This window comes from Salvelinus fontinalis, chromosome 4 (genome assembly GCF_029448725.1).
Source record: "Salvelinus fontinalis isolate EN_2023a chromosome 4, ASM2944872v1, whole genome shotgun sequence".
Taxonomy (NCBI): Eukaryota; Metazoa; Chordata; class Actinopteri; order Salmoniformes; family Salmonidae; genus Salvelinus; species Salvelinus fontinalis.
Genome location: NC_074668.1, coordinates 31,770,956 through 31,785,222, shown reverse-complemented (window position 1 = coordinate 31,785,222; position 14,267 = coordinate 31,770,956). Strand labels below are relative to the sequence as shown.

Genomic DNA, 14,267 nt, shown 5'->3' with positions numbered 1-14,267 from the left:
GAATACAGCAAAGAGCTGCCGTTTATATGAGTGAGTTCATGTTTAAGTTTATAAATCAGCACTGTCACCGTTTATATTCAACACTATTACAAAACACGCTTCTCTGTACTTCCGCTCGGGCTGCAGCTGCAATGAATGAGTAGCCAAGTATCGAAAGCCCTACGTTTTATTATTATTAGCAGCTTGTGTCGATTTTAATATTAAGGAATATTTCACTTTCTCTGGTCAGGAACAACATGAATTTGTGCATGAGGCAGATGCGGTGCAACTCGAGTTTCGCCATCAGGTGGAAGACGGTGTCCCCTCTCTCTGGTCAGTCTCACCGGAGGAAAGGAAGGTGAGAGCAGGGACCGTGAGAGGCGGTTGTGAAAAAAATTGTTTAGCGGTCATCCAACTCGGAAACTTGGGAATCTTTCTAGAGCTCCGACTTTTCGACCTGAAGATCACTGATGTTGTGATTTGACCTCGTTGACCATCAGATGCAGGTACTATCAGTCCAGTAAAATTAAAAAGGATATTATTTAAATTCATGCTCCACAGTGCCTCAAGTGCTAAACCAACTGATATAATTTGTTATCAAAGCTCGAGTTTTGAAATATATGGTCTGATATTGGCAGGTCACTCATATAGCCAATATGCTGTGATAATGTATTAGGCCTACTGCCCAAACCTCATTCCTACAAAACTGTTTGTGCGGTTATTGTAAAAAATATATATAATCTGATCAGTAGATCTCAGCTTGCTTTTTGACTGCAAAAGTTATCTTGACTCAGAAAAGGTTGGTGACCACTGGTCTACTCGGTGACACCCACAGAACACAACTGAAGAGTTTACGCAAATATTAGCGTTGTAGCTCTTATCGCAGGATTGTGACTGTGTGAAATCACCTCCCAGTCAGCCTATTGTGTGTATTGACATTCATATTGCACTGTACAGCTTTACCTAAGGATTGGGGATCAATTAAAATGTGGTATCAGTCTACTCAATAACCAAGATATTTTATCCCAACGTCCTCCTCAGAGTTAGACTCCAAACATCCACACAGTATTGTTTTTCCTTGGGAATAGTGTTCAATACACAGAATGACAATAAATGTGGCTCAATTCACAGTTGTTTCAGAGTCACGCAATAAGAGCTACTGTACAGCTTTACCTAAGGATTGGGGATTGAGGATAATGTTCTCTGGGTGTCACTGAGTAGACTGATACCCCATGTCATTGATCCACAATCCATAGGTAAGGCTGTACAGTGAAATAAGTATGCCCCCAATGCAATTCTAAAGAATAATACATCCAGTTTGATTTCAACAGATTGTCAAGTTAACAAAATTGTCTTTCGTTCATTTTATATAACATTCCAACCTCGTGTAGCATGATCTATTCAATTATGGCATAATTCTAGTATTTGTATTAATTTGCATCACTGTCAATGACATAGCCTTCAAAATAAAAGTAACTGCAAAGTCCACTATTGTGGCTAGCTTCACATAGATGGGTCCGACCATTAAAGCAAAGGGTTCTTTTAGATGACACCTAGCTATAAAGTTAGCTAGCTAACTATAGCTACTGAAACAGATGTCGTTTTGCTATGTTTGGAGGAAGAACATTGTAGGTGCACTGTCGGTGCGCGAGACAACTTTACCAGCATCATAGCATACGTATCGAGGAATCTTTGTGACATATGAAATACGAGTGAGTGTAATCAATGTGTAATAACGAAGTAAAAAAAAAAATGAACGCATTAAATTATGTAACGTGCAGTTATATTCAGTCAACAAGCTTGTTTGACACGTCAAATAGTGTTATTTGACATGCAAAGACCCAAACGGCGTTCCATAGAAATCCTGGTTGAGAATGAAATCTGAACGAAACAGCACAGCAAGTAAGTGAAAGAAATAGGTTTTGATTATGTTTTTCTGGTAATGGGGACATACATAAATGCCAATAAAATTACTTTTTGGTCAGTGTGGTGTGTGTGTAACCTTTATTTAACTAGGCAAGTCAGATAAGAACAAATTCTTATTTACAATGACGGCCTGCCCCGGTCGACACTGGGCCAATTGTGCACCGCCCTATGGATCTCCCAATCACGGCCGGATGTGATACAGCCTGGATTCGAACCAGGGACTGTAGTGACACCTCTTGCACTGAGATGCAGTGCCTTAGACCACTGCGTCCATGTGTGTGCGTTGACTATTTAACTGTACTAAAATGATTAAAAAGGTCACTAACATTTTAAATAAATCGGTATAGTTTGTTTGAGCAAGAGAAATATCGGAATCGGCCAAAAATTTAATCTCAGTGCATCACTAGTAATGATCATGATGTTTAAATCAGCTTCTTGATATGCCCCACCTGTCAGGTGGATGGATTATCTTGGCAAAGGAGACATGCTCACTTATGTAAACAAATTTGTGTACAAAATTTGAGAGAAATAAGCTTTGTGTGTATGATTTTTTTGGGGGATCTTTCACTTCAGCCCCCGAAACATGTGACAAACACTTTACATGTTGCGTTTATATTTTTGTTCAGTGTAACAAGTACAGCAGATTGTCCATTGTTCTTTGATAAAAATGTTGGTTTTTGAATTTCAAGGTTGGTGTTTGCATTTTTTGCATGTGCAGATACTCCCTGTGTGATAAGAAAATACAAAGCATGTATCAGATTGTTTTGAAATACCTGAACAAACAAGTGAAATTGTATTCCCTAGTTCTAAAGAGCTGTTTAAGTATTTATATGCAAGAGTAGCTAAAACACCTTTCTTTATTAAGCAGTAACTTTAAATAAGCTTGTTCTAAAAGAGGCAACAATGTGAGTGCTACAAAGTCATCTTTGTTGCCATGATACAACAAGGAGGAAACAATTAAGAAGAATAAAGAAAGGATACAAAAAGACAAGAGATAACTGGGCAGGCAGAGCTCATGTCACAGACTAGCTCCCCCATGGCTATTGATGGCAAATTGAAGATGGGGACGTGTGCTGTACATGGGCAAACTGTTGTGGGTGACCCTCACATGCATATCTGCTCGCCCCTACACCCTGCAGCATCTGGCTCAAGAGATTAACGCTTGCCCCTCACCCCCATAATCCCCCGAGGCATTTGTTAAGGACCCAAAAACTCAGGGCTGCTACATGACACCCCTGTAGAAAGGCCGCCAAGCCATAACAATTATTTTTTTTTATTTATTACACTAGCAGATCTCTCACCCAACAGTTGGTTTGGCCCCAACCCCAACGCAATCTCCAATCACAATTTGTTCCCATCCCTGTCAAGTTGTTGTAGGGTGCTGGATTCTGAGAACACACCTTATCGAAAACAATGAAGTCTACATACATTTTGTCTAAAGTAACAAGCATTAGCATCTTTGGAATTAAATCAGCAATATACATGAGATAGGATGCATATATGAACATAGTCTACATAGTTCACTGATGTAAAAGCCTGTAGGAGTAATCCAAAATCTATAGATCCAAACCCCCCAAAAAATCTATGGGAAACATCCAAGGGAGGTCAGGTCATCCATATGAGTTAACAGATTGGCTGTCTAACAGGCAACAATGATGGGCAACGTCTGAATGGTCTTCATGAGTGTTCTCCACTTAAACATGTTCCTTGTACTGTCGTCAAAATAAATTCAATTTCACTTTCCAAGAATGGCCTAGTGTTCCGGCACAGACCCGTAAGCAGTGAGTCAGTGCCTGGTCAGGCTCCAAGAATCCACTTCAACTGCCAAACAGAAGGAAGTCCGCACAGCACACGGCCAACCACGTTCCCCGAGCGCTCATCACTACACAACCATTTAGACAACGCTCCGTGATGAGGGAACCAATAATGTCGTCAGAGTGTGAAATATCACGCAACGCCCAAGTTTGTCAAGTGCAAACTGCATTTTTACTGTAGGCCTATGCTAAGAACATACCGCACGAAACACACAAATGGTTAAATGAATGTTTTCTGAATATTATATAATCCGACAAACCTATTCCCAAAAAGGGATTATTGACATGTATAAACATTGTTAATTTGTGGTCCACTAGACTCCTCAGGTACATTTTGAGAAAAGCACACAAAATAAAGACGTTCAGTTCATTTATTCTCACCATCTCCTACAACTACGGAGAATACTAGATATTGACATATGCATTACGCATCTGCAGCACCGCTTGACTTGTGTAAAATACCCTCATCTCATAGATGTTGTGCAACATTAGGGTTTGGAAATAAATACACAGTCACAAGAGATGTGGTCTCTGGCAGTTGACACTAGCATTGTTATATGTGTTCTTGAAATGAGGCCGTAAGGCTGCTAGAATACAATTACACTAAAAGTAAGTAGACACTTATCCAAGTAAACAAAAACATTTTCTCTCAAACAATAGCTGTAGGGTCCCCGCTTATCATGTCACATAGCCTCTACTGAACATACAATCACACTGAATCCACACGGAGTCACATTTGAGACGGAGATGAGCTGCTGGATCAATGTGTAATGCAGGTCACAAGAGTTGTGAGTTTTGATAGAGACAGAGAAATCTGAAAATTGCAAATGTTTTAGCAATCAGAAAGCGAAGAGATCTGCCTTCACAAAGCATGACTAAGTCACTTTGGATAAAAGGGTCTGCTAAATGGCATATTTTTATCATATAAAGTTGAATTTAAAACATGTAGAGAGACAGGGTGTAAGCCAAAGCATGGCCCCGTAATTACTGTATTCACCCATGCATACAATTCCTTAGCTCTGTTAGATTCTGTAGTCCAACCCCACTCATTTCTCCCCTCCCAGAGCCAGTCTACGGAGCAGAGACACCAAGCTTCTCTCCATGGGAGTTCAATTTAGGGGACTTACTCAGTTTGCCCATTCCACCCAGTTAAGCTGCTTTTACAAGTCGGCAGCAGTCAGATGTGTTTAGTCTGCTTTTCACCATTAAGTATGCCATTGCCCCAACTGTTGATCTGGCTGTGTTAGAACTACAAGACAGATTTTATAGCTATTTAAACTCTTGTAAGAATGTTTCAGATGAACTACATGTTCACTCATTAGATGGTTCTCCAATTGAACATCTTCCGGCATATAAATACTTTGGCACTTGGATTGATTTGAAATTTAAAAAAAATAAACATATGAGATGGTTAAGAAGCTAAGATTGAAAGTTGGCTATTTCTACAGAAACAGATCGTGCCTTTCTCTAAGCAGTAGGAAGCAGATAATTCAGTCAAACTTTTCATCTGTTCTTTATTATGGTGATATTATTTATCAAAGTGCAGCTGCTACTACTCAAACCACTGGACACCAGCTACTTAATGCCATTTGTTTCGTCACAAGTGACAGTTTCGATACACTGCATCAAAAGGTTGGCTGGACTTCGCTAAAAGACCCACAGATCTATACATTAATCCCTATTTGTTTAAAAATTCCATCTAACTAGGTAAATCTGCACCCTTTGCCTTGATGACCGATTTCCACACTTGGCATTCTCTCAACCAGCTTCACATGGAATGCAGTCTTAAAGGAATTCCCACATATGCTGAGCACTTGTGGCTGCTTTTCCTTCCCCCTGCAGTCCACCTCACCCCAAACCATCTCAATTGGGGTGAGGTTGGGTGATTGTGGAGGCCAGGTCATCTGATGCAGCACTCCATCACTCTCCTTCTTGGTCAAATAACCCTTACACAGCCTGGAGGTGTGTTGGGTCATTGTCTTGTTGAAAAACAAATGATAGTGGGAGTAAGGGCAAACCAGATGGGTTGGCATATCGCTGCAGAATGCTGTGGTAGCCATGCTGGTTAAGTGTGCCTTGAATCCTACATAAATCACCGACAGTGTCACCAGCAAAGCACCCCCACACCACTGCTCCATGCTTCAGGTGGGAACCACACATGCGGCGATCATCCTTTCACCTACTCCGCGTCTCACAAAGACACGGCGGCTGGAACCAAAAATCTAAAATGTGGACTCATCAGACCAAAGGACATATTTCCACCGGCCTAATGTCATTGTTTGTGTTTCTTGGGCCCAAGCCAGCATATTTTTATTATTGATGGCCTGTAGTAGTGGTTTCTTTGCAGCAATTCGACCATGAATACCTGATTCACGCAGACTCCTCTGAACAGTTGATGTTGGGCTGTCTATTACTCTATGAAGCATTTATTTGGGCTGCAATTTGAGGTGCAGTTAACTCGAAATAAATTATCCTCTGCAGCAGAGGTAACTCTGAATATTCCTTTCCTGTTGTGGTCCGCACGATAACCAGTTTCCACAAATTAACAAGGCACACCTGTTAATTGAAATGCATTCCAGGTGACGACCTCATGAAGCTGGTTGAAAGAACGCAGAGAGTGTGCAAAGCTGTCATCAAGGCAAAGGGTGGCTTTGAAGAATCTCAAATAAAACATTTTGATTTAACACTTTTGGTTACTACATATGTGTTATTTCATAGTTTTGATGTCTTCACTATTTTCATAGGAAAAAGTAAAAATAAAGAAAAACCCTGGAATGAGTGAGTTGGTGTATCCAAACTTTTGATGGCACATGCATACACACACATATATATATACACTGCTCAAAAAAATAAAGGGAACACTTAAACAACACAATGTAACTCCAAGTCAATCACACTTCTGTGAAATCAAAGTGTCCACTTAGGAAGCAACACTGATTGACAATACATTTCACATGCTGTTGTGCAAATGGAATAGACAAAAGGTGGAAATTATAGGCAATTAGTAAGACACCCCCAAAAAAGGAATGGTTCTGCAGGTGGTGACCACACACCACTTCTCAGTTCCTATGCTTCCTGGCTGATGTTTTGGTCACTTTTGAATGCTGGTGGTGCTTTCACTCTAGTGGTAGCATGAGACGGAGTCTACAACCCACACAAGTGGCTCAGGTAGTGCAGCTCATCCAGGATGGCACATCAATGCGAGCTGTGGCAAAAAGGTTTGTTGTGTCTGTCAGCGTAGTGTCCAGAGCATGGAGGTGCTACCAGGAGACAGGCCAGTACATCAGGAGACGTGGAGGAGGCTGTAGGAGGGCAACAACCCAGCAGCAGGACCGCTACCTCCGCCTTTGTGCAAGGAGGTGCACTGCCAGAGCCCTGCAAAATGAACTCCAGCAGGCCACAAATGTGCATGTGTCAGCATATGGTCTCACAAGGGGTCTGAGGATCTCATCTCGGTACCTAATGGCAGTCAGGCTACCTCTGGCGAGCAAATGGAGGGCTGTGCGGCCCCACAAAGAAATGCCACCCCACACCATGACTGACCCACCGCCAAACCGTCATACCGTTCAGGAAGGAGACGCGTTCTGTCTCCTAGAGATAAACGTACTTTGGTGTGAAAGTGCAAATCAATCCCAGAACAACAGCAAAGGACCTTGTGAAGATGCTGGAGGTAACAGTTACAAAAGTATCTATTTCCATAGTAAAACGAGTCTTATATCGACATACCATGAAAGGCCGCTCAGCAAGGAAGAAGCCACTGCTCCAAAGCCAGACTACGTTTTGCAACTGCACATGGGGACAAAGATCGTACATTTTGGTGAAATGTCCTCTGGTCTGATGAAACAAAAATAGAACCGTTTGGCCATAATGACCATCGCTGTGTTTGGAGGAAAAAGGGGGAGGCTTGCAAGCCAAAGAACACCATGTGGGGGTGCTTTGCTGCATGAGGGACTGATGCACTTCACAAAATAGATGGCATCATGTGGAAGACAAATTATGTGGATATATTGAAGCAACATCTCAAGACATCAGTCAGGAAGTTAAAGCTTGGTTGCAAATGGGTCTTCCAAATGGACAATGACCCCAAGCAGACTTCCAAAGTTGTGGCAAAATGGCTTAAGGACAACAAAGTCAAGGTATTGGAGCGGCCATCACAAAGCCCTGACCTCAATCCTATAGAACATTTGTGGGTAGAACTGAAAAAGCGCGTGCGAGCAAGGAGGCCTACAATCCTGACTCAGTTACACCAGCTCTGTCAGGAGGAATGGGCCAAAATTCACCCAACTTATTGTGGGAAGCTTGTGGAAGACTACCTGAAACATTTGACCCAAGTTAAACAATTTAAAGACAATGTTACCAAATACTAATTGAGTGTATGTAAACTTCTGACCCACTAGGAATGTGATGAAATACAAGCTGAAATAAATAATTCTCTATTATTCTGACATTTCACATTCTTAAAATAAAGTGGTGATCCTAACTGACCTAAGACAGGGAATTTTTACTAGGATTAAATGTCAGGAATTGTGAAAAACTGAGTTTAAATGTATTTGGCTAAGGTGTATGTAAACTTCCAACTTCAACTGTATGTATGTATAGTACCAGTCAAAAGTTTGGACACACCTACTCACTCATTTTTACTTTACCAGGGAAGACAAATTGAGACGTAGGTCTCTTTCAAAATGTGCCCTGCATGTGTGTGTGTGTATTGTATTGTGCAGGGCACATTTAGAAAAAGAGACCAAGTCTCAATGTGTCTTCCCTGGTCAAGTAAAAATGAAAAAATAAAAAGGACTGAATTCTCCCAAGTTTCTAAATATGTTGTTTAATTACTATGCATGTGCATCAAGTATTGTAACAAGGTGATCTCTATTTCAAAAGATGTATAACTTCAGTCTATTTTTCATACAAATTACAGGTAAGATATTCTCCAATGTAGGCTAAGTTATTCAATGCCACATTTCGCCACAAACTATTATTAAACCACTGAAACAACTTTCCACAGAAACAGTAAGCTACAATAACTGTGCCAACCCAGCAGCCTAGTAAATTACAGGGCATGACAATTCCTCACTTCCTTTCCTACAGCTCAACAGAACAACTTTTTTTCCTGGTGAACTCCCTAAGGGAATGCTGCTTAGCTCAACCATCCATCTTCTCCCTCTCATTTAAAACCAACTTGATAGTAACATTTAAGGCTCATTGACACTATCCATTCTAAACCTGCTTCAATACAAAGTCAGCATTAGCAACACTAAATTGGCAAACGCAGGCTTTTTGGGTGGACACATGATTTCATGTAAACTGAACAAAAAAATAAAACGCAACAATTTCAAATATTTTAGTGAGTTACAGTTCATATAAGGTAATCAGTCAATTTAAATACATTAATTAGGCCATAATCTATGGATTTCACATGACTGGGAATACAGAAACACATCTGTTGGTCACATATACCTTTAAAAAAAAAAATATGGGCGAGGATCAGAAAACCAGTCAGTATCTGGTGTGACCATTTGCCTCATGCAGTGTGACATCTCCTTTGCATAGAGTTGATCAGGCTGTTGATTTTGGCCTGTGGAATGTTGTCCCACTCTTCAATGGCTGTGCAAAGTTGCTAGATATTAGCGGGAATTGTACAGTATGTACTTTTTTTTTTCTCTCAGTAAGTATGCTTACTACTTGGGGTAAACAGACAGCCTGAAATCAAAACCCTGTAACTGATACTTCTAAGTAGTATTACTTCACAGAAAAAAAGCATCTTCCAATCAATATTCTCTTGATCTTATTTTTGTTTCACATTGTAAACACTTTTGTTGTGAACATTCGACATGTGCATTCTTGGAAGTCAATGTAGTTGACTAAGCTTATTCCCAGGAGTCTGTTTTGTAGTTTGCTCGTTTGTTTCACATAACTCTCGAGTACTAAAGCATCTTTCCTTAAAAACTATCTAAAACGACTGAATATGAAGGAGAGGGCGTAGGGATTTGGCTGGTATAAATCAGGATCCCTCCCTCTTGAAAAGTTTGGTAATGTCAGGATGGGTAGGCCCTACTGATAACCACTGGAAATGTTGGAGATTAAAGATAAGAGTACTAGAGACTATATAGAGAGCAGGGGGGTGTGATCCCTAGATATTTTAAAGCAAAAGAGCATCTAATTTCAATCTGAGGTAAATAAATCATGTAAAGAACACTTTGTTTTCTTCAGAAGTTAATTTCAAATTATGGGCTGTTTTGAAGACACACTCAAGCAAAATCTTGTGCAAACATGTTATGTCAAAACAAGCACTGACTTGCATCTTTTAATTAGCCAGGAACACAGGTGACGGAGGTAAAGGCAATATATCTAATAAAATGGGAATGAAAAAAACAATTTTTCAAAAAAACATCACAAAGACAGAAATACACTGCATAGCCACCACGTCATAATATTTCTTAATTGAAAATGCATACTGATACAAAACCCTCTCACCAAAGGTGTAACATTTTGCATGTCACACTGAGGAAGGGGAACTTAAATCCTAATGTAGGCCTATGTTAAGGCTAATTGAAGAGATCAACCGGAAAAGCAACAAAATAAATTACAACAATTAAATACTCACAAATGTAATCTTCTCTCCCAATATTCCAAGTGTTTGAAGAGGTGACTGAGCTTCCAGATGGTTATTGCCCCCCACTACTACAAATGCTCTCCCCAACCAATTAAGCACATGACAAACAAATAAAAAATTACAAAACCATCACCAAATGTAAAATTTTCAACCGAATATACAGGCAATTTTCTAAAATGTGTAAAATAAAAACTTGAAGGGGGAAAATAAAAGTCCAGTCACATCATTGGTGCATGGTTTGTTTCCAAACCAGAAACATATGTCCAGACTCCAAATCGGAGGGGACTAGTGCTACAGGCTATTTAAAAAATAAAAAATAAATTAAACAAATAAAAATGTTCTTTCTGTGAGTCATCTGTCACAATGTGGATACCTGATCTAAATAATGCTAGATAGGTAGACCTCGCAAAAAATAATTCTAGCAGCACGCTCTGTGCCGAACATGTAAATACAAATTATTAGAATGTACACCTTGAAAAAAACCTACCTTTTTGACAAAAACCTCGAGGGGCGACGAAACTGCCAGCGTAGAAAAATGTTGGACTCCGAGATTTGATGTTGAATTTTTTTTTTTAAAGCTTGAATAGCCAACGTAGTTTATTTTAACCCGTAAATATGTGGTAATAAACGAGGAAACTTTTACAATATATTATACTTTTCCCACGTTTACCCAACTTGCCAAAAAGAAAAGAAAACAATGCGCAAAGCATCAAAAGAAAGCTTCCTCCATGGAGAGGTCTGCCCCAATCCCAGACCTCCAAATGTACAAGGTAAAAACGAAGAAAGAAAAAAACATGTAGGATATGACTACATCGGCTACTATAAAATGTGATTAGGTGTGCGCAATATTCCCCACGTCAATTCTAAGAGATTTTAGAAGCGATAGAAGATCCGTTCGTCGTTTTCATAAATCCATTAGCTCACGAAGAAACAGTCAAACCGACTCAAAGTTCCTTTGCTAGGCTTTTTACTGGCTGAAAGACTCGACATTAAATTGATTTATTGTTTTAATTGTGCGTTCATGTCTACCTAACTTCTCTCAACTCAGGCTGCCCTCGACCACCCCCGGCCAAATTACTGCATACAGACAACGAGATTCCGGATTCGTGGAAGCCTTCCCCCCGTCCATCGCAGCAAATGCCTATTCGCATCACCCGGTTTGAACAAACCTGGCTTCCCCTGCCATCCACAACACCTCTGTACCCACGTTTTTCAGCGCGCTCTTTGCATTGTGGGATTGTAGTTCTAAACGCGCGCTCTTTGCCCTCACACACGCAACACATTAATTACATTTTTTTTTTAACAGGAAATTATTCTAATTTGTATTACTGCATGTATGCTAATGTTTCTTTGAATGCTCAGCATTGATCCCGGAACAGACTTATTATAAAAGACTCACACATACACAACCACACCATTCTATTTATCACAGTAGCTGCTTGGCATTTAGGCTTAATGTATAGAACACAATGTGTTGGCAATTAGACCTGACATAATAAATATAAATCCGGGACACTCAAATTAGTATGATATTTTACTTTTGGTATGGTTACATAAGACAGAAGGTAATGTCAGGCAAAACAAATATTTGGTTGGTTGGTCGGGGTGGATGGTTAGGCATGTAACGCGAACGTCTAGCAACCCGAAGGTTGTGTGTTTGACTCTCATCACGGACAACTTTAGAATTTTAGCTAATTAGCAACTTTGCAACTACTTGCTACTTTTTTAGCTACTTTTCAACTCCTTAGCATGTTAGCTAACCCTTCCCCTAATTTTAACCCTTTAACCTAACTCCACACCTTAACCCAAACCTTAACCCCTAGCCTAGCTAATTGCAGGCTGGGCCACAAGTATGGCTGAGAGACGGAATCTAAAACAAAAATCCCGAAAATCCCATTGTATGATTTTTAAGTAATTCATTTGCATTTTATTGCATGACATAAGTATTTGATACATCAGAAAAGGACTTTCAGCTCCCTCCAAATATTTTCTATTGGGTTCAGGTCTGGAGACTGGCTAGGCCACTCCAGGACCTTGAGATGCTTCTTATGGAGCCACTCCTTAGTTGCCCTGGCTGTGTGTTTCGGGTCGTTGTCATGCTGGAAGACCCAGCCACGACCCATCTTCAATGCTCTTACTGAGGGAAGGAGGTTGTTGGCCAAGATCTCGCTTTACATGGCCCCATCCATCCTCCCCTCAATATGGTGCAGTCGTCCTGTCCCCTTTGCAGAAAAGCATCCCCAAATAATGATGTTTCCACCTCCATGCTTCACGGTTGGGATGGTGTTCTTGGGGTTGTACTCATCCTTCTTCTTCCTCCAAACACGGCGAGTGGAGTTTAGACCAAAAAGCTCTATTTTTGTCTCATCAGACCACATGACCTTCTCCCATTCCTCCTCTGGATCATCCAGATGGTCATTGGCAAACTTCAAATGGGCCTGGACATGCGCTGGCTTGAGCAGGGGGACCTTGCGTGCGCTGCAGGATTTTAATCCATGACGGCGTAGTGTGTTACTAATGGTTTTCTTTGAGACTGTGGTCCCAGCTCTCTTCAGGTCATTGACCAGGTCCTGCCGTGTAGTTCTGGGCTGATCCCTCACCTTCCTCATGATCATTGATGCCCCACAAGGTGAGATCTTGCATGGAGCCCCAGACCGAGGGTGATTGACCGTCATCTTGAACTTCTTCCATTTTCTAATAATTGCGCCAACAGTTGTTGCCTATTGTCCTGTAGCCCATCCCAGCTTTGTGCAGGTCTACAATTTTATCCATGATGTCCTTACACAGCTCTCTGGTCTTGGCCATTGTGGAGAGGTTGGAGTCTGTTTGATTGAGTGTGTGGACAGGTGTCTTTTATACAGGTAACGAGTTCAAACAGGTGCAGTTAACAGGTAATGAGTGGAGAACAGGAGGACTTCTTAAAGAAAAACTAACAGGTCTGTGAGAGCCAGAATTCTTACTGGTTGGTAGGGGATCAAATACTTATGTCATGCAATAAAATGCAAATTAATTACTTAAAAATCATACAATGTGATTTTCTGGATTTTTGTTTTAGATTCCGTCTCTCACAGTTGAAGTGTACCTGTGATAAAAAATTACAGACCTTTACATGCTTTGTAAGTAGGAAAACCTGCAAAATCGGAAGTGTATCAAATACTTGTTCTCTCCACTGTATATAAGTAAGAAAATAAACTAGAAGATAGGAAAAAAATTAAAAATAATGCTGGGTCAGTAGAAAACACTGATGCCAGTTTAAAGAATGTAAATAAGCGCCCTAAAGATGTATCAATGCAACGGTAATAATGATACTACATAACAGACCTAAGGTTTTGTGGTGAAGACTAACTATATGCTTTTTCTTATTTCTCTACCTGAGTCATTCCACTCACATACATTTCAAACCCATGTTTGATGGCAATAGCAAGCTAAAACTGTGTGTCATATCTAAAACCACTTTACAGTAACTGGATAGAAAACCATATGAGGACATCAACACTATTTTAAATAGCAGCAGTATGAGCGCATCTGGTAACTTACTCACGACAAACATAAAAGTCACTGCTCTCTGACTCCGATCAATCACATCTTTTATATATAGGGACTTCATATGGTCTTTGTCTTTGATGCCATGTCACCCCTGCCCTGCCTCATTTGATTTGAATCACATGCCTAATAAATGAAGTTCTCCTAATCTCATTTGCATTGACACATGCATCCCAGTTTGGTTGTCTCCCACACAGGGAGTAAAATTAACAGCAGAGTTGGAAGGGAAAGGCCGGATGTATTATTCTATAGTAATAATATATATATCATTACTACTTTAGCATTTTTATATTAATACACAAAGACACAGTTTATTTTGTATGTTTTACACAGTATGGTTATGCTTGTATTATTATGAAATGCAAGGAGCAACTGCATGACTAATCACCGGT

At 40.3% G+C, this 14,267-nt stretch overlaps 1 protein-coding gene across 7 annotated transcripts in view; it reads right to left on the bottom strand.

The window, feature by feature from the left end:
* LOC129853534 (fibroblast growth factor receptor 1-A-like) overlaps positions 1-11,543 on the bottom strand; it is a 45,670-nt gene extending 34,127 nt beyond the window's left edge. For 6 of the 7 annotated variants that reach the window (XM_055919670.1, XM_055919673.1, XM_055919672.1 and 3 more), the window contains exon 1: positions 10,820-11,542. The gene's annotated coding sequence lies outside the window, so the exon portion shown is untranslated. Of the gene's footprint in view, positions 1-10,819 lie in introns of all 7 variants that reach the window. The other variant, XM_055919677.1, reaches the window with a different exon arrangement.
* Positions 11,544-14,267: the final 2,724 nt, after the last annotated feature.